This window comes from Scyliorhinus torazame, chromosome 14 (genome assembly GCF_047496885.1).
Source record: "Scyliorhinus torazame isolate Kashiwa2021f chromosome 14, sScyTor2.1, whole genome shotgun sequence".
Lineage (NCBI taxonomy): Eukaryota > Metazoa > Chordata > Chondrichthyes > Carcharhiniformes > Scyliorhinidae > Scyliorhinus > Scyliorhinus torazame.
This window is the reverse complement of record NC_092720.1, coordinates 77,190,458-77,213,812: the sequence shown is the minus strand read 5'-3', so window position 1 is coordinate 77,213,812 and position 23,355 is coordinate 77,190,458. Positions and strand designations below refer to the sequence as shown.

The 23,355-nt window shown below is 44.4% G+C and overlaps 1 protein-coding gene across 3 annotated transcripts in view; it reads left to right on the top strand.

Moving 5' to 3' along the window:
- The first annotated feature begins 4,393 nt into the window (after positions 1-4,393).
- LOC140389824 (inactive N-acetylated-alpha-linked acidic dipeptidase-like protein 2) overlaps positions 4,394-23,355 on the top strand; it is a 1,491,575-nt gene continuing 1,472,613 nt past the window's right edge. For all 3 annotated transcript variants that reach the window (XM_072474375.1, XM_072474373.1, XM_072474374.1), the window contains exon 1: positions 4,394-4,521. The gene's annotated coding sequence lies outside the window, so the exon portion shown is untranslated. The remainder of the gene's footprint in view (positions 4,522-23,355) is intronic.

Here is a 23,355-nt window from a genome sequence, read left to right as displayed (position 1 = left end):
TGGGCAGGATCAGGGGTTGCCCCCAGAATGGGGTTGGGATCCAGGAGTTGGGATCCAAGGGTTGGCACGGTGGAGCAGTGAGCGATTGTCCCCCTAGTTGCCCCCCCAGTGCCTCAATGGTGGCTCATTCTTGTGGAGGGTCCCCCACCACCCCCACCAGTACCCCCGGATACTTTGCCTGTGAGCAAAGATGGCTACTCCCCTCCTTGGCTCCCCATGGAAGCTCTTCCATCAGGTTCACATTTTTAAAAAGGAGTACTGATCGGCGCCATTGTGAGCACTTGCTGGGGAGGCCGGTAAATGACAGGAGGCCTTTGGATGACAGGTGACTCTCGTTAATTGTATGGAAATGGGGCTTAAGTGACGATAATTGGTTTCTCGCCTCGCTACGGCGAGAATCCGAATTTGCCTATGGGAGCAGGCAGGTTGCATCGCAAACTGTTTGGTGCCTGGCACAATTCCCGCTTTTGGCCTCTCCCGCTAATCACCGGCCTTGTTATGCTTGAGCGCGAGTGTAACGAGGCCGGAAGATCATGCCCAAATTGGGTCCTTGTGTTGTTACACTTAGCAGTTTGTTTTTAACTGTGTAACCCTGTACCTTCTCCCAGTATGATGGAACTAAAGGTTTTAAACTGGCTTCAGTGTAATATCTATCATCTAATGCTGCCCAAACAGTCCTCTTCAGCATTTAAATTGCCAAGCTCTTTAAATTTACAAAAATCTGCCGTTGAAAGAAAATCACTGCTTATAATTTCACTAATAGTCTTAAGTGTAAGGGCTATCAGTGCTGCATGACTGATTCTACAACCTATAATTATCACAATGATGGGAGGATGGGCTCTAACTTTACCATTTGATTGGCACTTCCAAGTAGTTATAAAGTCTTTGTTTTCATTAGGATTATGCACTTAAAGTAAATGTGTGTTTTGAGAAAGCATTAAGTATTTGAAAGAAGTTAACTATTGAATGGATATGAGGGGTGAGGGCTATAATGCTCTTTTTGTTTTATTTTACAGCTGGAGTGAAGTCCCAGCACACTGAGGCAATCCTATTAAACAGCCTGCCTCCATATTGTTTCTGGGGATGGTGCGCCCATCTCCCATTAACACCAGGGGCGGAATTCTCCGAGCCGAAATCGCGATTGGCACGGGGGCGGAGAATGGGTGTTGACATCGAAAACCGGCATGGCGCCATTCCGCGATTCTCCGGTCCCTGAAGAATCGCCGTTAATCGCGTGGGCAGGTAGGGGACCATTTACAGAGGACCCCCAGTGATTCCCCAAGTGTAACTGGCCGTGTTCCAGACGGCATGGTTCTAACCATGTTTTGCCTGTCGGGAATGGTCGGCGACGGCTGTGGACTCAGACGCGGCTGCCCTGGTGGGGGGGGGGCGGGGGGGATCCTTTATTGGGGGGGCCTCAGGGACGGCCAGGCTAGCGATCGGGGGCCACTGGTCCACGCGCGCGATCTCGGGGAGTCTATATTTTCGGGGCCTCTCAGCGTTGTGTATCCGCCATGTCGCGCGGGGCGGCCACCGAAGGCCACCGCCATGTGCATGTGCGGACTCCCGTCCGGACGTGCAGGCCCTGTATCGGCAGGCAGAGCTGCATGGAGTACTCCGGGGTCCTGCTAGCCCCCTTCATGTTGGAGTTTTGACATAGCCCCATTATTGGAGAATCCCGCCCTAGGAATGAAAATCCAATATCCAGAACACTTTCTCCCCAGTTGGGTTTGTGGAGTTAGGAATTTTCTCAAATTTGCATTCCCGACTCGGGAGCAAAAATTCAGCCAGGGTCTCCCTGCAGAAAACCCTTTTAATCTAACTAATTTGAATTAAGGGAGGGTGGAAAATGCGGAGAGGCTATTGAGCTGCATAAATATGAAGGAGATTGCACTTCCCTCTGAATGAGGTAGATAGGCAAAATCCGACTTGCCTGGATTTCAGAACAGAAATACTTGCCGATGGTGTACTCAACCGAACATCTGTAACAGATTTCTGTCATATTGTGCAAGATAACCGACAGTTAAAGTTGTGGACTGACTTCCTATTACTTCATAGATCACAGAAATCCCGGGCATTCTTTGTTTCAGGCTCAATACAGGTTGCTCTAAGGAGTATTAGCAATGTAAATCACTTTGCAATTCTGCGAACATTAAGTAGGTGGCTGATGTATCTGGTCAGAGCAAGCCATTTCATCAATTTTTGAAATGAAATGAAAATGAAAATCGCTTATTGTCACAAGTAAGCTTCAAATGAAGTTACCGTGAAAAGCCCCTAGTCGCCACATTCTGGCGACTGTTCGGGGAGGCTGGTACGGGAAATGAACCGTGCTGCTGGCCTGTCTTGGTCTGCTTTCAAAGCCAGCAATTTAGCCCTGTGCTAAACCAGCCCCTTTTTCAATGCACAACGAGAAGAAACAGGAGAGGTTTTGGTTTAGCTTCCAGATTACCGAATTTAGCTTCCCATGTGTTCCTCCACAAAATAATAGAGCCTTTATGAACCATATTTTCACATGATCAATGTGTAGAATATCTGTAATCATGTTCACAACTTTATGCAGGTGAATTCCTGCTTCCCATAGTGAAGCTTCTACTAAATAGCAGTTAATAATAATAATCTTTATTGTCAGAAGTAGGCTTACATTTACACTGCAATGAAGTTACTGTGAAAAGCCCCGAGTCGCCACACTCCGGCACCTGTTTGGGTGCACAGAGAAAGAATTCATAATATCCAATTCACCTAACAGCACAACTTTCGGGAGGAAACCAGACCATTCGGAGGAAACCCACGCAGACACAGGGAGAACGTGCAGATTCCACACAATGACCCCTGCCGGGAATCGAACTTGGGACCATGGACTGTGAATCAACAGTGCTACCCACTGTGCTACCATGCAGCCCACATGGTCACCCCTGCAGGGGAAAAAATAGGTGCTTCAGCAAGGTAAGAAGCTGGTAAGAATGAGGACTTATAGGTACAGAGGCTGCTGTTGGTCTATATTTGTGACCGAGATCTCCAAGTCATGCTCTGATTGAGGATGCCTTTGAATATGGGTTTGATTCCCGGCTTGGGTCACTGTCTGTGCGGAGTCTGCACATCCTCCCTGTGTGTGCGTGGGTTTCCTCCGGGTGCTCGGGTTTCCTCCCACAGTCCAAAGATGTGCGGGTTAGGTGGATTGGCCATAATAAATTGTCCTTCATGTCCAAAATTGCCCTTAGTGGGTTACTGGGTTATGGGGATAGGGTGGAGGTGTTGACCTTGGGTAGGGTGCTCTTTCCAAGAGCCGGTGCAGACTCGATGGGCCGAATGGCCTCCTTCTGCACTGTAAATTCTATGATCTTAACCATTTGTATAAACAGTCCTCCGAACACCCTTCCCATAAATTAAGCCTTGATGTACAAAATTTGATATCTATTGTGTGTAGTGCTAAGTATATCAATTTTGCCACCAGACAATATGATATGCAATATTGTTACATGAACACTTCCTGAACACTGTAAGGTATGGGACTGGCCCTATATTAGGAGTAAATTGTGCTTAATTCTGTTGAATTCTGCCTGCTTTCTCAGCTGTGTGTCTGGTGTTATTCTGGCAGCAAATTGGCTTATGTGTATCTCCATTCTTTTTGAAGATTGGGACTTCAATTAGTAAACCAGAAAAATAAACAACAACATATTGTTCTTGCTGTGATGGCCAATTAGGAAACAGAAAATCAACAGTTCAGATGAAAACAAGACTACAGATAGATAGCAGTTCAATCAAAAAATGTCTGTTATTTCTGGCATTTCTACTTTGATTTCTGATTTCCAGCATTTGTCAGTTTTTTTTGGTGCTGTGCATGCCTGCACAGTGGTTAGCACGTCTGCCTCACAGCGCCATGGATCCGGGTTCGATTCTGGCCTTGGGTGATTGTGTGGGGTTTGCATGTTCTCCCCCGTATCTGCATGGGGTTCCAACAAATGCACCGTGTTTCCTCCCACAGTCCAAAGATGTGCACGTTCGATGGATTGGCAGTGATCAATGCGTGGGCTTGTGGGGAGACGGGCTCGGTCGAGTGCTCTTTCAGATGGTCGGTGCTGACTCGATGGACTGAATGTCCTTCTTCTGCACTGCAGGGGATTCTACAAGTGAGGTTGTTGAGATTTTACAGTGCACAACTACACATACTGTTTCCCCTAAGAATACACCATTTGTAATCTTGTCCCAGATTTTACAGGGTGAATCGCATTTCCAAATGACTTTTGATAAGGTATTTAAAATCTTTAATTCATTGCCGAAACTGCAGATTATGCTACCCCAGCAAAGGCGAATTTCCTTGAAGTTTGTGCTGTCCACACTGTCATTCTCCCTGCTAATGCTGTTTCTAATAAGTGAAGTGGGAGGGGAGGGAATCAGTTTGGGAACCTGCTGTAGGGAATGAAGTAAATTGAAAGGGTGTGTCGGATTGTAACTGAGAGAAACACGGGGTTGGGTGGGGGGAAGAAAAAGAAATGGCATCAACACACAACTTCCTTCCAGAAGGTTGGTGAATTGTTTCTGCAAACAAATTGGTTGTTGCAGAGTTGGAGCTTGGAGTGTAGTTGGCTGTTGGAGTAGTTGTGGCTGTGAGGTGCTGGGCTGCTGCTTCCTGAGGGTATCAGCGCTGCAGCTGCTGGGGAGGCGTCCGCAGCTCCGGGAGGTTAAACCCGGGAAGCAGTGTCTGCCGCTACCCGCCGCCTTTCCCCTCGGGTGTCTCAGCCACGTTGTTGATCTCAGTGCCGGGGCCGCTTTCCCTTCGCCACCGGGATCCGGCCGTTCGCGTCCAATACGCGGGCGGAGGCGGATTAAGCGAGGCCCCTGCCCCACTGACTCTAGGCCGCGTCGATCGTGCATTTCTCATTGAGTAAATTGTCTCCTTGTCGGGGGGTGAAGCTGATCCCAAACGCACTCGAAAAGAGTGGGCTGTGAGACAAATCTCATTAAGTAACCCACAGTGAGCGAAACTGGTTCCAAATAAGTAGGAGAGATACTTCGAACTATTGCTGGCTAAAGTAACACAGTCAATGTATACTGATATAATGTACTCTTCCTGTGAACGACATCCTATTAAAACTGACTCGGCCATGCCAGCAAGTCATCTGTTGTGACACTACATTGTGCCAGACAGTAAAGGCACGTTCACCAGTGTTGCTGCTTTTCCATGCTTGCCCATATTTGGCAAGGTCAAATTAAACTGGATTGAGATTGTAAATGTTCTGTACTGAATGTACTGCTAAGGACATTAAAAAAAAAAATTAGCTCATCACCTCAGTTAAATCTCACCTGTATGATTGAACTAACCAATGGTTTACTGTCGGCTTCAACTCTGATTTGGCAATATCTTATTAATGTGCACATATTGTGTGCCATAGTTGGTTGAAATAATGAACGTTAAAAGGTTGACTGGAGAGATTTTTTTGTCACATTTTTATTTGGACTGTCTTCATTTGCAGGTGAATAGTCACTGTTTTTGAGTGACTCAATTGTTTTAATGTCTTGTATGGCCTTGAAGATTTCTTATGGATTGTGAGGGGAGCAAGTTGTAATGCTTTATTTTCCACGCTTTCATTTGGTGACTAATACCTGAGTTAGGGTTTGCTGGTTGTTACTGTTTAGTCCTTGGCCTCGTTCCGCTGCATTGAAGCATGGCGACAACCTGTTGGTATATCACAGCAGTTGTGTTGAAAAAGCACATCATATGAATGACTTGGAAGTATTATTACTGAATATCTTTCTGATAAAGTGAAATGCAGGCTTCAAATATATTTGAAATATTTATTAAACTTGCTTAATGTTGTTTTTTGTCAAAACCTTTTATTCTGAGATATTTACATTGTCACCTCAGATTTTGAGTTTGCATTATATTTAAGATTCAGATGCTTTATTTATTCTTCCCCTTTCCAAAAACTTTAATCCTGCTCAGCTATTAAGATGATTTAAAAAAAAAAAAAATTTTGCTCTTAATTTTTACAATTGATATAATTCTTTTTGTCATTGATGTGGCTTTCCTGCTACTCCGTTTCAACAACTAAATGGATGGTGATATGTTGTGCTCTAGTCTGATTAGTTGACTAAACTCTTGCCAAGTGCCCTTTGTTAGCTCCCAAATTACTGCAAAAGTGGATATTGAATTTTTAAATCGTGAACCATTCATTGCTCATGTGTCAAGTTGACCTGTATTCTCTTCTGGCTCGGGTGGTGATGAGCTAAACAAAACCGAAAGTAAACCTGTATTTGGAATCCCCCCACAGATTTATCAGTAAAAAGGTGTACCTATTGTTGTCCTACTTGCAGCCCTGACCCATGCCTTCAGCTGCGATAGGTCTTCTAATCAATGAATTATTATCAAAGATTGGGCTTCAATTTCGTGATCTGAGACAAATCATTCTTAAGGGACTTCATAGGGCAGATGCTGATAGGATATTTCTTCTGGTTGAGGAGTCCAGAATATAGGGTCACACACTTGAGTAAAATGAGCTAGCCATTTAGGACTGAGATATAGAGACATTTCTTCTTTCATAGTGTGAATTTTTGGAATTATCTACCTCAGCAGCTGTGGATGTTAAGTAGTTGAATACATTCCAGACAAGAGGTCAATAGATCTTTAGAGCTTCTGTGTTATACTCCTGTTAGACTGTTAACAAAACGAAATGTGAAAATGAAATGAAAATAGCTTATTGTCACAAGTAAGCTTCAAATTAAGTTACTGTGAAAAGCCCCTAGTCGCCACATTCTGGTGCCTGTTCGGGGAGGCTGGTACAGGAATTGAACCCACGCTGCTGGCCTTGGTCTGTTTTTCAAGCCAGGTATTTAGCCCACTGTGCTAAACCAGCCCCTTTGTTTTGAATATCTTGTTCATAATTCATATGGATCATAGAATCCCGACAGTGTATGGGGCCATTGAGTCTGCACCGAGTTCTGTCAACATCCAGTTGACAGAACTGCGCTACAGATTTCACGTTTTAAACAAAAAAAACCTTCATTTTATATATGTACGGTGAAATGCAAAACCAGCACCACTAAAGTAATACTAGAGGTGTACAAAAACTAATGCTAAACTCGGCTCTACTTTTTACTCCCTCCCTTTTAGAACATAGAACATAAAGTGCAGAAGGAGGCCATTCGGCTCATCAAGTCTGCACCGACCCACTTAAGCCCCCACTTCCACCCTAGCCCCGTAACCCAATAACTCCTCCTAACCTTTTGTTTTGGTCACTATGGGCAATTTATCGTGGCCAATCCACCTAACCTGCGCGTCTTTGGATTGTGGGAGGAAACCGGAGCAGCCGGAGGAAACCCACGCAGACACTGGATCAACGTACAGGTTCCGCACAGACAGTGACCCAGCAGGGAATTGAACCTTGGCGCTGTGAAGCCACAGTGCTATCCACTTGTGCTACTGTGCTGCCCGTGCTTACCTTACTAAATCTTGAATGTTATCTCACTTTTACTGGTAAAACCCAAGAGATAAAGTTCTCCAAATTTCACTCTGACTTCTCCTTGGTGTTCCAGCTACTTGTCGAGGTACTAGATTTCTTTGTGGTCCTTTCATTAGCTTTTCAGCTTCAATTTATTTAATTCCCTCACCAACTTTGGATTCCACAGCTCAAGCACATGCCTCCCAGTGACGTAAAACTTAGACAGTCGATTTTACGTTGGTAGTGGGCGAGGGGGCAGATTACCCACACCCTGACTTAAGTCAGTTGTCATCTCACCGACATGAAACCTGGCCACCCTGCAGCTATAATATGCTGGGGCAACCTTAATTTGTGCTGTGTGGAATTTCTGGTCCTTGGTGCCAATCTGATTGGCTGGCACCTCTTGCCGTCCCAGCAGCATCTGAAGACAGAAGTGAACACTGCTGAGATATACAATCTGTCCCCACGAAGAAGTTAAAATGCCTCCTGGACTTCAGGCAAGTTTGAGAATTTTGGGAGGACATGGACGTTAAATGCAAATTTAATTCCAAAGCTTTCCTTTAATTCTGCGGCTACATGAATAACTCATATTTTACGAAAATAACTGCAAACATCATATCGCTAGTTCTTCAGCTAAGTATACCCAACCCACTATTTTATGATCTTGCCTTTCTTGCAAGTCGTTATTGTCCCAACCTTTTTAAGTGTAAGGAACTCCCAGTTTATTTGAATTGCATTTACTTCAGGACTGTTTTTACCAGTTTCTCAACAAGTTCTCTTTACCACATTTAAAACTTTAAACAGTCAAAAACAGCAGTGCTGCCTCGCATCACCAGGGACCCGGGTTCGATTCCAACCTTGGGTGACTATTGGGTGTGAAGTTTGCACATTCTCCCTGTGCCTGCATGGGTTTCCTCCCACTTTCCAAGATGTTCGTTAGGCTGATTTGCCGTGCTAAATTGCCCATTTGTGTCCAAAAGGTTATGTGGAGTTACAGAGATAGGGTGGGGGTATGGGCCTAGGTAGGATGCTCTTTCGGAGAGCCGGTACAGACTCAATGGGCTCCTGCACTGTTGGGTGCTCTTTCGGAGGGCCGGTGCAGACTCCATGGGCTCAATGGCCCCTACACTGTCGGGATTCTATGGTTCTATGATATGATTTATGAACAAGATATTCAAAACAAATGGTGTTAAGGGAAATGGAATATTGTAGGAAGGCAGAATCAAATTGGATATTCAGCTTGGCTTGTGTTAAATGGTGGAACAGACTGAAACCTGAATAGCCTGTGGCTGCCCACATTATGTTAGAATGAAACAGAATTAGTTTCTTTCCTTGGCTGCCATGTGCTTGTCTGTAACATAAATGTTTAGCAATTTAATATGATAGCTGTGCCATTTGAACAATTCACAGACTGAACTCAATTATCCATTAAGGATCTGGCTATAAGTTGTTAGTTGCCAGTTGCAATACAAGAGATGAGAAAGCTATCAAAGATTCCATAAAACAAATACAAACAAGTCTCTGCATTAATTGACATAAACATATAAATCTGTGCTTTGGCTGAAACAAGTCCCAGATGCCTATACATTTACCTTTGCCAGCCCAAATGAAATTTACTTTTTTTATAACTTGCAGAGCCAATACTACGGTGATTTTATCAGGCTTTGAAATTTGGCTTTTCCCCTACCCTTACTCTGCCCCCAACTATACTGCGAGAGGACACCTCAGAGGGCAGTGAGGCTATATGGGTAGAGATCAGGAATAAGAAGGGTGCAGTCACAATGTTGGGGGTATACTACAGGCCTCCCAACAGCCAGCGGGAGATAGAGGAGCAGATAGGTAGACAGATTTTGGAAAAGAGTAAAAACAACAGGGTTGTGGTGATGGGAGACTTCAACTTCCCCAATATTGACTGGGACTCACTTAGTGCCAGGGGCTTAGACGGGGCAGAGTTTGTAAGGAGCATCCAGGAGGGCTTCTTAAAACAATATGTAAACAGTCCAACTAGGGAAGGGGCGGTACTGGACCTGGTATTGGGGAATGAGCCCGGCCAGGTGGTAGATGTTTCAGTAGGGGAGCATTTCGGTAACAGTGACCACAATTCAGTAAGTTTTAAAGTACTGGTGGACAAGGATAAGAGTGGTCCGAGGATGAATGTGCTAAATTGGGGGAAGGCTAATTATGACAATATTAGGCGGGAACTGAAGAACATAGATTGGGGGCGGATGTTTGAGGGCAAATCAACATCTGACATGTGGGAGGCTTTCAAGTGTCAGTTGAAGGGAATACAGGACAGGCATGTTCCTGTGAGGAAGAAAGATAAATACGGCAATTTTCGGGAACCTTGGATGACGAGTGATATTGTAGGCCTCGTCAAAAAGAAAAAGGAGGCATTTGTCAGGGCTAAAAGGCTGGGAACAGACGAAGCCTGTGTGGCATATAAGGAAAGTAGGAAGGAACTTAAGCAAGGAGTCAGGAGGGCTAGAAGGGGTCATGAAAAGTCATTGGCAAATAGGGTTAAGGAAAATCCCAAGGCTTTTTACACTTACATAAAAAGCAAGAGGGTAGCCAGGGAAAGGGTTGGCCCACTGAAAGATAGGCAAGGGAATCTATGTGTGGAGCCAGAGGAAATGGGCGAGGTACTAAATGAATACTTTGCATCAGTATTCACCAAAGAGAAGGAATTGGTAGATGTTGAGTCTGGAGAAGGGGGTGTAGATAGCCTGGGTCACATTGTGATCCAAAAAGACGAGGTGTTGGGTGTCTTAAAAAATATTAAGGTAGATAAGTCCCCAGGGCCTGATGGGATCTACCCCAGAATACTGAAGGAGGCTGGAGAGGAAATTGCTGAGGCCTTGACAGAAATCTTTGGATCCTCGCTGTCTTCAGGGGATGTCCCGGAGGACTGGAGAATAGCCAATGTTGTTCCTCTGTTTAAGAAGGGTAGCAAGGATAATCCCGGGAACTACAGGCCGGTGAGCCTTACTTCAGTGGTAGGGAAATTACTGGAGAGAATTCTTCGAGACAGGATCTACTCCCATTTGGAAGCAAATGGACGTATTAGTGAGAGGCAGCACGGTTTTGTGAAGGGGAGGTCGTGTCTCACTAACTTGATAGAGTTTTTCGAGGAGGTCACTAAGATGATTGATGCAGGTAGGGCAGTGGATGTTGTCTACATGGACTTCAGTAAGGCCTTTGACAAGGTCCCTCATGGTAGACTAGTACAAAAGGTGAAGTCACACGGGATCAGGGGTGAGCTGGCAAGGTGGATTCAGAACTGGCTAGGCCATAGAAGGCAGAGGGTAGCAATGGAGGGATGCTTTTCTAATTGGAGGGCTGTGACCAGTGGTGTTCCACAGGGATCAGTGCTGGGACCTTTGCTGTTTGTAGTATATATAAATGATTTGGAGGAAAATGTAACTGGTCTGATTAGTAAGTTTGCAGACGACACAAAGGTTGGTGGAATTGCGGATAGCGATGAGGACTGTCTGAGGATACAGCAGGATTTAGGTTGTCTGGAGACTTGGGCGGAGAGATGGCAGATGGAGTTTAATCCGGACAAATGTGAGGTAATGCATTTTGGAAGGGCTAATGCAGGTAGGGAATATACAGTGAATGGTAGAACCCTCAAGAGTATTGAAAGTCAAAGAGATCTAGGAGTACAGGTCCACAGGTCATTGAAAGGGGCAACACAGGTGGAGAAGGTAGTCAAGAAGGCATACGGCATGCTTGCCTTCATTGGACGGGGCATTGAGTATAAGAATTGGCAAGTCATGTTGCAGCTGTATAGAACCTTAGTTAGGCCACACTTGGAGTATAGTGTTCAATTCTGGTCGCCACACTACCAGAAGGATGTGGAGGCTTTAGAGAGGGTGCAGAAGAGATTTACCAGAATGTTGCCTGGTATGGAGGGCATAAGCTATGAGGAGCGATTGAATAAACTCGGTTTGTTCTCTCTGGAACGAAGGAGGTTGAGGGGCGACCTGATAGAGGTCTACAAAATTATGAGGGGCATAGACAGAGTGGATAGTCAGAGGCTTTTCCCCAGGGTAGAGGGGTCAATTACTAGGGGGCATAGGTTTAAGGTGAGAGGGGCAAGGTTTAGAGTAGATGTACGAGGCAAGTTTTTTACGCAGAGGGTAGTGGGTGCCTGGAACTTGCTGCCGGAGGAGGTAGTGGAAGCAGGGACGATAGGGACATTTAAGGGGCATCTTGACAAATATATGAATAGGATAGGAATAGAAGGATACGGACCCAGGAAGTGTAGAAGATTGTAGTTTAGTCGGGCAGTATGGTCGGCGCGGGCTTGGAGGGCCGAAGGGCCTGTTCCTGTGCTGTACATTTCTTTGTTCTTTGTTCTTTGTTTGTTCTTTCCGCCAGAATCAGGCCCTGAACAGTGCTTCAGAGTGAGCTTTCAATACTTTAAAAAAAAAAAGAAAATATACATTATAAAAATGTACTTAATGGATATTAAGGTGGTCCATTGCAACATAATATGGTAGAATTTTTCATCAAGATGGAGAGTGAAGTAGTTGATTCTGAGACTAGGGACCTGAATCTTAATAAAGGAACTACGTGTGACAGTGGATAGGCAATGGCAAACATTCAAGGAGTGAATGGGGAACTGTAACAATTGGTTATTCCTGTCTGGCACAAAAGTAAAATGGGAAAAGTGGCCAATCCATACTATAGAGGGAGCGCAGCAAAGGTTTACCAGACTGATTCCTGGCATGGCGGGACTGACTTATGAGGAAAAATTGAGTCAGTTAGGATTGTATTCGCTGGACTTCGGAAGAATGAGGGGGGATCTCGCAGGACTAGACCAGGTAGATGCAAGAAGGCTGTTTCCGATGGTGGGGGAGTCCAGAACTAGGGGTCATAGTTTGAGAATAAGGACTGAGGTGAGGAGACATTTCTTCACCTAGAGTGGTGAGCCTGTGGGATTTGTTACCTCAGGAAGTAGTTGAGGCCAAAACATTGAATGTTTTCAAGAAGCAGTTAGAGATAGCACTTGGGGCGAAGAGAATCAAACGATATGAGAGGAAAGTGGGATTAGGCTATTGAGTTGGATGATCAAACATGATAATGAACGGCGGAGCAGGCTCAAAGGGCCAAATGACCTCCTCTTTGTCCCTATTTTCTATGTAACAGATCAGAATATATTTTTTTGCCATTTTTGAGCAAGTACCAGCCAGGGCCAGCAACAATTGCTTTTGGAATTGCATTGCTAAATAAGCATTCACTAGCCATCAAAGCCACTGATGCACACTTGTAGAAGTCAAAATACTTTAATGAAAATACAATTTAACTAATTCAATCACTAAACCTCCGATGTCTTGTGCATTACTTTATACAATAAACAGTGTATCCTTCAACACAATTCTGGGGAGATCTGTGACTATGTTACAAAACTAGAACATCAAGCATGAATTTCAGTCTGACTTGGAGCTTCACTCTTTCTATGCCATACTTAAAGGAAATGTATAAAGAAACAACAACAAAAAAACAGCTCTGCAGCAGTGCAAAACACATGTGCCAGAATGTCAGCATCATAATTCATCTTGTGTGAACGCAAATATTGTACATTGAATGGCAGCGTAAGTTTGTAGCTTTCACTTAATACACCATCACAATTTACTTGGCCGTTGTAGTCGTCTGCTGCCCCTCGATTTGAGGATGATGTCTACTCTGTTGCGGGTTTTTGCCAGGAATCTTCATATGTCTGAACCGGCTGTACTCGATGCACAGAACTTTGGGCAGATGGGGCAGAATGCCCAAGATATACTGAGACCCGGTGTACAAGATTTGTTTCCTTTTCTTCTCTTCTCTGCTGCCGTTGTGCTTCAACATGAAGATGTTGTGACTCAAAGCATGATGTAGTTTGATGGACAAGTTGTTGCCATTCTGAACAACCGGTAGGAAGCTTCTCCCAGTCATTAAGATCAATGGCATTACATTCAATGGCATTACACTCGAGAGCTTCAGAGTGTCTATGAGGTGTTTTCTTTGTCCTCCCCTGGCACATTGGCCATTTGTGAATTGAGAACACAAGACCTGGTGGGGGAGATGCTTTTTGGTCATCAGGACCCGGTGTCCAGTCCATTGAAGTTGCTTTCGGAGGCGTCTTACTTGATTACTTGTTGGCTACAGGAAGGGCACTAACGTTTGCATGGCAGGCCTCCCATTGAATCTATAGTATCCAGCAGAGGCATTGCTGATGTAATTCCTCTTACGCTCTTACATTTAGGTGTCTCTGGTATCCAGTCTAGGTCTCACTGCAGTACAGGAGCAAGGTGATGACAACTGCTCTGTTCTGTTGTCTCAGAGTAATGAAAGATTAGGTGCTGTAGTTTGAAGAAGGCTAAGCTGGCACAGCTGATCCGGTATTGGATCTCATCAATTGTGATCTTTTGAGCGAGGTGGCTGCTATTCCCTGCCATGGCAAGAAAGAAATAACACAATAGCTTCCACAGAATTATTTATCTCCTTTCCTGAAGATAGTTACTGTTGTCATGTTATTTAAGTTAGGGTGGCGGTAAGAGGCAGGGGAGTTACGTTTGCTCCTAAATGCAGAGGATGAGTGCAATGAGTTTTGATGTGAGCAAAAGCCCACCAACCTGAACAGCCCAGCTTGAATACAGTAAGGGCTGCAGGCTTTGTTGTTTTCATCCGTTGGACCACTTTGTGTAACTTTCCCATCAATGCCAGTAGATTCATGGCTTCTACCACAGGGTACTGGGGAAAGCCTGAAGAGTAACAGCTGCCTCTGTGGATTCACAGTTCCGGTGTTGTTATAAATGTTCTTCCCAGCTGGATGGCATTATCATCTTTAAGAAGGGAGACACCATCTTGTGAGTGAAGGCGATTTTGTCCATTTAACCTTGGTCGATAGATGGCCTTGGTGGCTTCAAAAAAGCTTTGTATGTCACGATGGTCAGCATATTGTTAGATCTCTCAGGCTTTTTCTTCACACCACATGCCTAATGGCAAATCCAGAAGATAAAGGACATCAACTTTGAGCTGTTGAAAAGCTGCTTTTGGACTTGCAACCTTGGGTTGTTCTATCTATTCACATATTTCAGCTTCATTTTCCTTGAACTAGTCCTGATGACATTGATGATGAAACCCAGTGGTCTTGCCAGAGGAGTCCAATACCGATGACTTCATTCGATCCTATTGTTCTGGAATTCAGTTAGATGTGTGAATATTTTCCAGATTGGTTATGAACTGCTCTTGGAATCCATCTCTCCGTTCGGGCTGCATTGAGGCTGAGACATTGATCATCTTCCTCTTGGACCTTTGTGCCTTGTAATGTCATGATGCAAGGTAGATGTATGGCTCCGATTGGACAGGATTGGTTCAGCAGGCATCAACAATCTCCCACATTGATCGAGCCGTACATACATTACTTAGATCTTTGACTTGAACATTGACATAAACTGGGAGGTGTCAATGCGTTGATCCAGGATGCCTACATCTAATTTTCTATGTGTCCTTCAGGCGGAAGAGGATGGTTATAAAGAGGCCATGCTGAGCACACTTTGCCAGCAGGATGATGCCATTTGTATTGACTCTTCCCACCCCAGTTTCCCCAATATTTCCACTCTGTGCATCAGAGTCACAGCCAACCCTGACATTAGTGTCCCCTAAAAGGATAATTTTTCCATCCAGGTCAAAATAGAGGTTTTGCTTAACATCTTCATTGGCACCAAGGGTTGGGGTATAAGCACTGATGGTGGTGGTGTATTGGATACGGATGAACTGTAGGTGAAGTATTGTGAATCTTGCAAAAATTGACAAGTTCTGGCTTGTCATGATATGCAAACATGCAGCTAATGAACACCTAGAATAGGACACGACCAATGAGGAGTCAGGACACTCTGGAGTGGTATCTCACTATAAAAGGGATGAGGCACTCACACCCTGCCTCTTTCCACAGACCAACATCTACAGAGTGAGACAGGGTGTATCCTCAGCATCACACCCCAGCACGTGGCTTAGAGCAAGACTGGTTCAGTTAGACTGAGTTACTACATTTATAAGTAGCAGAGTCGAACTCATTGAGAACTGTGCCAATAGTTCAATAAAAGACATTGAACTCACTTCAAAGTCTGGAGCATCTTTTACTCAAAACTGCATCAAGTGGCAGCTTGTGTTATTCCAAATTACATAACACAACATGGTACCAGGAGTGGGGTTCATCAGCTCAGCAAGATCCGTGATGACCAGCGAATGTATATCGGCAGGATGGAAAAGTTTCAGGCTCCTCACCAGCTCAGGACCTCCGACAATCTCAGTGCCAACTGGCGGACATTCAAGCAGAAATTTCAGATTTACGTCGAAGCATCAGCCCTCTATGGTGTGTCTGATGCACGGAAGATAGCTCTTTTCCTCACCACAGCAGGTGATTACGCCTTGGAAATATTCAACTTGGTGTACACACCTGGCAAGGAGCTTATCATCGCTGATACATTATCCCGCTCCGTCACCTCGCCCAGTGAGCCGCTGGAGATCATCCAGCACATGGAATCACAGGTGCAGCTGTGTGCTAGCACTCTCCTGGCGACAGATGAGAAGGTAGTTCTTATCCGTGATGAGACAGCCAAAGACCCCCTCTTGCCGCGCGTCATCCATAACCTCACCAATGGCTGGCAGAAAGGGCAGTGCCCACAATTTTACAATGTGAAGGATGACCTGACGGTGATTGATGGTATCCTCCTCAAGCTGGACAGGATTGTCATTCTGCTCAGTCTCCACAGCTTGGTACTGCGCCAGATTCATGAGGGACACCTGGACGTTGAGAAGTGCAGACGCAGAGCCCGGCTAGCTGTCTGCTGGCCCGGCATCAGCTAGGACATCACGAACATGGTCCTGAACTGCGAAACCTGTCAGCGGTTCCAACCAGCGCAGAGCAAGGAGACCCTCCAACGGCATGACATAGTGACCTCTCCGTGGTCCAAGGTTGGCATCGACCTCTTTCATGCGAATGGTCGCGACTATATATTGATCATCGACTATTTCTCTAATTACCCTGAGGTGCTGAAGCTCCCGGACCTCACCCCTCGGACCGTCATCAAAGCCTGTAAGGAGACGTTCTCGAGGTATGGCATCCCAATCACCGTCGTGAACGACAATGGCCCGTGCTTTACCAGTTGAGAATGGTCCACATTCGTCGGGTCATACAATTTCCAGCATGTCACCCCCAGTCCGCACTATCCGCAGTCCAATGGAAAAGTCGAGAAAGGGGTGCATATTGTGAAACAGCTCATCTGCAAGGCCGTGGACTCTGCTTCTGACATACACCTTGCACTGCTCGCGCACAGGGCGACTCTATTGTCCACTGGCATGTTGCCTGCTCAACTCCTGATGAACCGGGACCTGCGGACGACGTTTCCAGCCATACACCTGCCCAACCTGGATCACCTCCCGGTGCTGCAGAAGATGCAGCAGCTCCGAGACCGTCAAAAGCAGGGCTATGATGCCCATGCCACAGATCTGGCCATGGTATCCCCGGCAGACACTGTCAGGATCCAGATACTGGATCGTGGGTGGTTTGCCCCGGCTGCTGTTGTTCGACAGGCCGCGCCCCGCTCTTATGTTGTACGTATGGCTGATGGCTCCATTGTGCGAAGGAATCGACGGGCACTGTGCAAAGTTGCCTGCCCGCAACCAGTTTTACCTCCATTTCCATATGTTGAATTGCCACCCCCTGATACCTCGCACCCCAAGGCCACCAGTCAGGCTTCCATCCTGCCTGCCAAGGCGCCGTCGTCCCCTCTGCCACCTCTCCGGCGGTCGACCAGGATCAGACGCAAGCCTCAGAGACTGGATTTGTGAACGTTTGTTTTGTTTGCACTGTTTTGTCGTCCTCCGTCAGTCACGTTCGACAGACTCATTCACATGTAAATACATTCACATACGCCAACAGAACATGAAGAAAAAAAGGGGAGATGTCACATGCAAACATGCAGCTAATGAACACATAGAATAGGATGAGCAGTCTCACTAGGTATCTCACTAAAAGGGATGAGGCACTCACCCCGCCTCTTTCCACAGACCAACATCTACAGAGTGAGACAGGGTGTATCCTCAGCATCACATCCCAGCACGTGGCTTAGAGCAAGGCTGGTTCAGTGAGACTGAGTTACTACATTTAGATTAGCAGAAAGTTGAACTCATTGAGAACTGTGCTAATAGTTCAATAAAACACATTGAACTCACTTCAAAGTCTGGAGCATCTTTTACTCAAAACTGCATTAAGTAGCAGCTTGTGTTATTCCAAATTACATAACACAACATGGCCGTGCACCCATAATCATATTCCAGGTGACAAAACCAACCCAGCGGACATGACGGTTGATGTCAGCCTTTCCTTTCCATTAGAAGGTGAATTCTCCTGCTTGTTCTTTCAGCTGCCCCTCCCCAGGAAAGTGGGGTTCACTGAGGGTGGTGATGCTAATTTGGAGTGTTAAGAACTCGCGTGATACTTTCCAGACCGCCACTGATTGAGATAATCCATAAGTCTTCTAACATTCCAAATTGCAAAATTTAAAAGTTTTCTTTATCTGACCACTGTTATGGTCCTTGGCCCGAAGTTGTTGATAGGATCCAGTTAGAGACCAATATCGGTTTGTTTAAAGTTGACAAAGTTTGAGATTCAAGATACTTGCTAATGGAATAAAACCACAAGATTCCATAGGTTTTGAACAAACAAATAGACATTTTGCCTTATCTTTCTAAACTTTGTCTAGTAATTTACAATACCTATGTTATACTCTCGCATTCAGGGTTACTATGAGGCACACGTGAATCAACAGGCCAACTGTGGTCAAACAGACCACACTCTACAAAAAATGACAAACTAAATCAGATTCCATGGATTTCGGAACAACTCACCCAGACCTGTGAGTCAACGAATCTCACTAAAACATTCTCTCTGTCACAAGGGTTTCCAATCTTCACCTTTGAAGCTCTAAACTGGGAACTCTCTGCAAATGTTTCTCTAACTTGGATGGCTTCAACAATGGCCCACTTCACAGGTTTGAATCTCAACTATCCAGATTCTGTTCCATGATTTCGGAGTACACTCCTGCATCAATTTTCAAGCTCAATTTTACCACTTTGGCCGCACTGAGTAGAACACTACTGCTCCAGAAGGGTACCTTTGCCTCAATGGCCAACAGCACAGAGTAATCAACTTTCTACCTCATTGAATACAAGTTTTTTTTCTGAGATTGGTTGTATTGCCAGGACTTCCCTTGAGCCCGCACCTCCTAAACTCTGCTAACTGCGGCTCTTTTCATGCTATTTAACTTAACTGTGACGCCTTCCTGTCTCTGTCCTCGTCCCCTGTTTAGGACCCTTTTGACACTGAAACTGACTTCCTCAGTGCTGCTGTTCAGTGATCCTTGAACTGATTTGGTGACCTATCAAAATACTCCCAGGAGGGTCCCACCTTTGTGACGAGGCAGGAACAGATGTAACAAGCTGTCGAACATCCTGTAATTTAAATGTTAAAATCTCCACAGACTGCAAGCTGACATAACACAGGGAGACACAGAATGGATTGCATAACAACGCAAAGATGGATTTCATGCAGGGTGTGATTCTCCAACCAGGATGAAGTGGGACAGCTTATTTTTAATACATGTTCGCTAGCCACCACCTTTTTGGGGTGAGCAGAGGGTACCCTGAAGAGGATTGTTCAATTACATGTGCTGCTGTCCAAAGACATCTCTATCCCAACACAGGTTTCCAATGACCTTAATGCATCTGTTGCCAGTATGTAGATTTTTGACTGGGAACTCAGTTTCAGAGCCCTGTCCACGTTGGTAATTTTCCATCACCACAGGACTTGACAAATAGACCCTGGTAGAAGCGTGTGCGTAACCTTATTGAATGTTGGGACCGAGGGGAGCCATTACTGTCCACATAATCTTGATGGATCAGTGGTCAGATTTCAGTGATGTCAAACTATGATGCCAGAACCACCTTACTTACCACTGCAGCTGCCTTCTACCTTCATAGTTGGTAAGTCACACAGTTGTCCGTTGCCCTTTCCACCTTTTTGAGGACTATTTTTGGACCGCACTTCCCCTGTCCTTGCAACCATGGGGTGGCTCTGTTGAAAGCAAAAAGTTCCTGTCAGCATTGCTCAAGGGAATGTTGATGTACACAGACCTCGCCACCATGCCAAGATGGTGATCCATGGAGAAGAACCCACATAGGACGTGAATTTACTTGGTACATTGTTCCTGACCTCTCAAAACACTGACTTTCCATCACTTGCACCTTGGGAGATTTGCATTGCTGTTGATATATTTAAAAATATGCACTTTCATGTACTTGTAAATGTCACACATTTATGCTGTAATATTACACTTTTTTTGTTATCCTTTTACCAAAGAAACACCGCAGTAAATGCAAGCTGTAGAAGTAGAAATGTGAAGCGAAGAATGGGGCTAGAAATTCTTAATGACTAGTAAGGACTAATAAAAACAATCAATCCTGAGTAATCGGGCAGGAAAATAAATGAATCGCTTTAAATACTTAGAATAAAGCAGCTGTAATCTTTTTTTGGCAAATGAGCATTTTATCTAATGTACATGTAATGAAATAGTATTAAGAGGTACATATTTCACAACAATATGATAAATGTAACTCTAAGATTGTCTGTGTCTTTCAGTACTCTTGTTCAAGGTTATACATGGTGACCTTTTTCTCTCAAACAAATCTTGTTTTTGAGCTTGATTATCTTTGCCCCAGAATTGTAACGCTTAGTACAAGGCTGAGCATGTGCAATTCACATGCTTTCCTAGCGTGGATCAGTGGGAGTTTGTCAGCCCAAGTGTTGAAGTGCTTCTCTGCAGTCTCTTAATATCTGGTTGGTTGATTTTCTTGTATCGTCTTCTGCTGCCAACTCGATGTTCTACCTTGGAGCCCTTTTAATTTACCTAGCACCATCTGCCTTGTGGCCTGGAGCAAAGTGTCTGTTGGGCAAGGGGCAGGTCTAACCATACCACAGTTTATGTTTACAATTTGAAAACCAATATCATATTTGCAATTACAGTTGTGGGTGATTGGACTGGAAAGTTGTTTTTGCATATTAACCTTCAAAAAAAATTATATGCTTTTAAGACAATTAACTTAAGTATTCCTGGAAGCTTTAGGTTTGGCTGGGGGAATTTTGCTGATTTAAATATAAATTTTACTGAAGCAACCAAAGTCTTTATTACCATTGTAGATATAGAAGAGAGAAAAATGGAATTTGTCTATTTATGCAGCTGTCCTTTTTGGTATTTCCACAACCATGATATCCTAGCATTGCTGTGCACTTCAAAATACTTAAACACCCTGAGACTTAATCCAAGTACTTTCATATTCCAGACCTCCTTCCCAGTACCTGCAATTTTCAGGTTGTCTCCAAAGCAGATAAATTAATGGTCATGGTTTTCTTGCCAAAATAAACCCTGCTATGGAATTTTCAACTCACCAGAGATAATGCTGCGGGAAATTTGATAATTCTTGTAACAAAGTTTTGAGTGTGTTGTAGAATGTTCCTGTGGCTTTTCAGCAGTGTGAGTTTTGATCTGTTTACAGAACACACAACGATTGATAGAAAATTTGTAAAAATTAAATACTGTGTCTGTATGATATCTATTCATGACATCTATGGCGTGGTTTATCAAGAAGAATTAGGAAAAGGCATGTTGTGCATCTTAATTTTTAAAAGCTTTTTATTATTTGCTCCTCTTCAATTTATTGTGCAAAACTGTAGATTAGTGGGAATGTAGAAGAAACTTTTAAAATCCTGACTTTTGCGAGTCATAGCATTGTGTCTCCTTTTTTTAATGTTTCGGCGATAATTTAATTTCTTGATCAAGGTGACTGAGAATGGATTTTATCGATTTCATTTAAAAGTAGGGAAATGTTAATGAGTTTCAAAAGTGCTAAATCAATTGAATTAATCTGTTGACTATCAAGAGCTAAACTGCTGGTTGGTTGTAAGCATCATTCTTGTCAGTGGATTAATCCTGGGATTCTGTCATTATAGATAGATTATTGTTAGATGCCATGATCTGGATAAAACAAAGCAGGTGACGTACCCCTCACTTGGACCCAAATTTACAGGGGGTTTAAGCAGGTTTGTGGCCTTATCATCATCCTTCACTATGTTTTTTTGCAGCTTAGTCAAATCCAAATTTTCACAATTTGGTTCACTCCCTGGGAGTTAAATGCTTAAATAATGTTCAATCTTGTCATAAATTCCCATAATTATTAATATAGCCTGATGTTTTTGTACATACAAATATTTGCCTCATCTTAAGCTGGTTTTTCAATCTTATAATGGCTGGTTGATGGTTTGCCATTTCCTCAGTACAGACCGATTTACTTGATATATAGAGTTAGAAGTAAAAAGCAACACCAACATTGGGTGGGATTTTCCGCACAACCCATTGGTGTGTTTTGCGGAGGTGGAGCAGCTCGCCATTGGTCGGCAACGGGATCCTCCGGTCTTGCCATTGCCAATGGGGTTTATAATCTTTACTATTGTCACAAGTTGGCTTACATTAACACTGCAATGAAGTTCCTGTGAAAAGTTCCCAGCTGCCACACTCCGCGCCTGTTCGGGTACACAGAGGGAGAATTCAGAATGTCCATATTACCTAACAGCACGTCTTGTGGGAGGGACCCGAATCCCCCTGGAGGAAACCCACGCAGACACTGGGAGAACGTGCAGACTCCACACAGACTGTAACCCAAGCCGGGAATTGAACCGGAGACTCTGGCGCTTGAAGCAACTGTGCTACCGGGCTGAATGCACTCTTCGCTGCCAATAATGCTGTCGGTGGAACCAGAAGATCCCTCCGGCATGAACGTCCAAAACCCTGTGGCCACTGTGGGGAGATTTTCTTTTCCTGTTTTTGGAGGGGTGGAAATGACCGTATGGGCTGAAAAAATCCCAAAGGAGTCTCAAAACAACTTTTATGCTGGATCTCTTGGATCAATCATCCATGCTACCCACCAATGATATAACCGGAATCCTAACTTTGACAGTCGGGATGCCCATTTGAATTGATTTAAATATTACTATTATTAGGCCTCTATGCCTGACAGTTACCATCCCCATTGGATTGTCCATTCAAGTTAGCGTGAAGACGTGCTGATTTCCAATCACGGAGGTCCCCCACGATGTGTACCTGGCAGCCAGAGGTGCACAGGTGAGTACAGCTCTCGGGGAAGAGTTCCATGGTGGGGAGAGCGGAGGCGGGACGGCTTCCATCCCATTCTTACTGCCGCTGCACCACTCGGCAGAAATGTGAGAACATTCCGCCCCTGTCGTATTGTTTCAAACTATTAATTACATGTACTAAAATGTGAAAATTGGTCTGTGCATCCTTTTTGACTTGTCATAGTGTTTATTGAACTTGATTTTTTTTTTATCGGAAGAGGGTAGGTCATATAGCCTCTTAAGATTGTTCCAAAATTCTGTGATCAAAGCTGATCTATGACCTTACTCCATACATCTGTCTTTGTCCTACATCCCTTTTGTTAATAAATATCCATCAGTCTCTGATTTAATATGAACAATTGATCGAGTACCAATTTTAATTTGCAGATAGGAATTCCAAACATCCTTTGTGTAGAATCGCTCCTTAATTTCACCCTTGACACGTCTGACTCTAATTTTTAAACTGTGCTCCCCAATCCTGGAGTCCTCAATCAGCAAAAATAGTTCATCATTTCCCTTTTATATCTTGAAAACTTTAAATCACAGCTGTGGTGATATGCTTGTGCACAGTTCTGTGTATAGTTGGCAATGTGATCTCCAATCAGCTGGTGGCGTCAGACATCCATCACGTGACTTGAGTTACCTTCCAGTTGGTAGTAAGACGTATGAGAGAATAGTCGCACTTAG